A 3,062-nucleotide genomic window follows, 5' to 3' on the forward strand; every position below is an offset into this window, starting at 1 on the left:
GGGTGCTCCGCCGGCGCAGTCGGGACGGGCCCGCCCCCTATGGCCGCCTCCCCTCAGGGCCTCGGGCCGCGCGTCCTGCGGGCTCTGCGCCGGGGCTCGGTGTTTATAGCTCTGCTCCTTTGCAGAAACGTGCCGCGATTTAAAGAGCTGCTTTACATTCTCGCTGTCCGTAAATTTGAAGTTTCCTGATGTTTGCAAGCGTTGTTAGAAAGGGAACGATTAACAGTGTGAACGTGGGCAGTGTAACTGTGTAAAGCTAGGTCATTTAGGGTAAAAATCGCCATCTGTCATCTGGACAAATGAAAAGAATGAATTCTTACCTGCGATTGCATAAAATATCTTGCGCAGACGGAACATATTTTATTTCAGCAGCTGCTTTTTATAAAGAAGTGTGGAAATTGAACTTGAGCGGTGGGGAGATGGTTTGTTTCTTTCCTGTGAAACCAGTGGGTAATCCAGTGCTAATTCCTGTGAACAAACGCGCTGTTTCTCTTACGTTTACACTCATCTGTCTTCTCCTTTGCTGCAGGTAAGGTAGAAGATGAGTAAACAGAAGAGTGACCCCACGAGCAGTGTCAGAGTGGGAATTCCCAATTACATAAGGCTCTTCTAAACTACTGGATTAATGCAAACATTAACAAGCGTGAACAGCAGGCATATCCTGATGGATCAAAAGAAATACAGCATTAAGGAGAACAAGAAGCTTCAATAGCAGAAAAGTTGGTTTAAATGCTATAATTTATTAAATATAGCACCTAATGTAGAATTAAGGTAATTTTTCTGCCTTCACACCATAAGAGGTATTCTGGTTCCAGGTAATTGTCCACATTTTTAAATGGTACTGACTGTCTTCTTCTTACTGCCCCCTCTGAAATGCATTCAAATATTTTTCCTGGAGGGAAAAAGCATAATTATGTAACCTTTCCTAATAAAGTTTTCTTAAAAAAAAAAGAAAAAAAAAAAAAAGTAGACAAACTTCCAGTCTGGAAATCCAGTGAATATGACAACTCTTTATGAGAAAACTTCTTCACTCTTGAACTGAACTGAACCAGCAGTTCAAGTACTGCACAAAAATTAAATAATTTGCTTCAAAATAGATAGTTCTCCCTTTTAAATTTCTCCAAAATTTAAAACTGATGGATGGTTTTAATGTTCAGCCGAAACTTCCTTGTGTCCCAGTGTTTCACGTGCAGAAACTGAAGATGCATGGCATAGAAAAAGCTTTTTTTTATATTAAGAAGTTAATGCTCTCTCATTTCAGATGCTGATTTGGCTTGGACCAAGGCCTCAGTCATGTCCTCAGAAACTTTTGATGCATTTCCAGAGAACTTGAGTACTAATGAACTTTTGGACCTTGCCAAAGTAATCTGTAATAAGTGTATTGGACAGGAAGCTGGATTATGAACCAGTAACCACCATCTTCTCTGGGTAAGTTCAAATTTGCAGGACAAGTCTGTGAAAGATAAAGAAGTTTCATCTGAGAATTTATTCTTGTCTAACTGATACTTTCCAAGACTGCCTCAGAATTATTTTTTTAGAGCCTAAGAACTCCCAGCCTTTTTTTTTCTGTGCTAGTACCTTTGTTGTAAAAGAACTATTTATATACTGATTTTAGTGAAGAAAGTGGTGCATCGGGCATTTTGCTTTTCCATCCAAGTAAAGGATGAAGTAGCATCTCTAATGAGCGTGTCTTGCTTTCTTCTGTAAAATAATACATGCTGAGTTTTTTTAGAACTGTAATGAAAAAGTTTTATGTGAAAACGTCAAAGACTACATCTTTTAGTGCATCTTTCTGATGAGGGGACTTTGGCTGGTGTATACTTAATGGAGCACTGAAGAATTAAAATGCATTACTACAATGTTTTGGGCAAGTAATTAGGACAACTTGCTGTCTGCTTGAGAAATAGAAACATGAAGCTTTGCAATTTATAAGCACAATTGGCTCTAGGTGGCTAATAATAATGAGTACATCTGGCTGCCTTGGAAATGGTAATCCAAACCAACTTACTAAAAGGGCTTAATTTACACATCTAGAGAAGAAAGCGATTGTATTGATGATACAAAAATCACACATTTGAACAGCTTGAGGATTGCAGCAGGTTGCTACTGCTACTCTTTTTCATTAAGTATAAAGTTTGGTAGGGTTTTATTATAGTGTATATATTCTCAGGAAAGAGCATATGTTTATGCATTGTGGTTTTTCTGTAGTTTCTCATTTAGTATTGCTATTTTCTCTTAGCATGGAAGAATTTACATTTTCATATCTGGCCACAATCCGAGTTGGATGAAACTCTGAAAGAGTAGTTGTTCATTGCATTTGGACTGGTGCTAAGGCAAAGTACATTTTGGGATACCACTGTTGAAAGCATGTGCGGTCAGCAGTGTAAAATGGACAGGCCATTGCCAAGTGAGTGCCAGTGTCACTTCCGGTGGTTCCATGAGGGACACGTGAGGCTCCTCCAGTACTAAACCCTGGGAGGGACTTGTGAGGCTCCACTTTCCCTTCCCTCCCCATTCCAGCGTTGGTGTCTCCACTCTTTGCACAGCTGATAGTCCAGCTCCATAGGGCAGCAAGAATTCTTGTATTTCTGTCATCCTCTACATTTAAAGGTCATAGAATATGAGCCCAAGTAAGATTTATTTCTGTGAAATTCAGTGTTACGATCTCTGCTGATATCCCACAGAAGACTGCTAGGATGGGTCACATGGGGACAATTTCAAAGCCACCCACAAGTGAGTGAGCGCTTTGTTCCTTTACAGTTCTACAAGTATTGCACTTTATCGTGTACCTGCCTTCAGTGCAGGTGGAGTGAGAAATGCGTACTGTCTGTAGGTGATAAACTGGGGCTGCAAGGCGGAGGGAGACTCGGTTTCCCCGTTAGCACAGCCAGAGGAAACTCGCTGCCGAGACGAGTTTCCCCTTTTTCTCCTGCTCACCTTGCTGTGCACGCTCACGCTCTCCCGGCACTGCCCACCCGTGAAACCAAAGGCACCTCTGAGTAGCCGCGGTCCGTGCCTGGCGCTCCTCGCTGCGCCGCCCCGTTAAGGAACACCAGACTCCG

The 3,062-nt window shown here is 41.7% G+C and overlaps 1 protein-coding gene across 5 annotated transcripts in view; it reads left to right on the top strand.

Moving 5' to 3' along the window:
- Positions 1–37: 37 nt before the first annotated feature.
- GXYLT2 (glucoside xylosyltransferase 2) overlaps positions 38–3,062 on the top strand; it is a 23,514-nt gene continuing 20,489 nt past the window's right edge. The window contains exons 1-2 of one of the 5 annotated variants that reach the window (XM_017747238.1): positions 38–815; positions 1,262–1,428. The gene's annotated coding sequence lies outside the window, so the exon portion shown is untranslated. Of the gene's footprint in view, positions 1,429–3,062 lie in introns of all 5 variants that reach the window. The other 4 variants (XM_017747240.1, XM_017747239.1, XM_017747237.1 and 1 more) reach the window with 4 other exon arrangements.

The sequence above is a fragment of the Corvus brachyrhynchos genome, unplaced genomic scaffold, assembly GCF_000691975.1.
Source record: "Corvus brachyrhynchos isolate BGI_N302 unplaced genomic scaffold, ASM69197v1 scaffold91, whole genome shotgun sequence".
Classification (NCBI taxonomy): Eukaryota; Metazoa; Chordata; class Aves; order Passeriformes; family Corvidae; genus Corvus; species Corvus brachyrhynchos.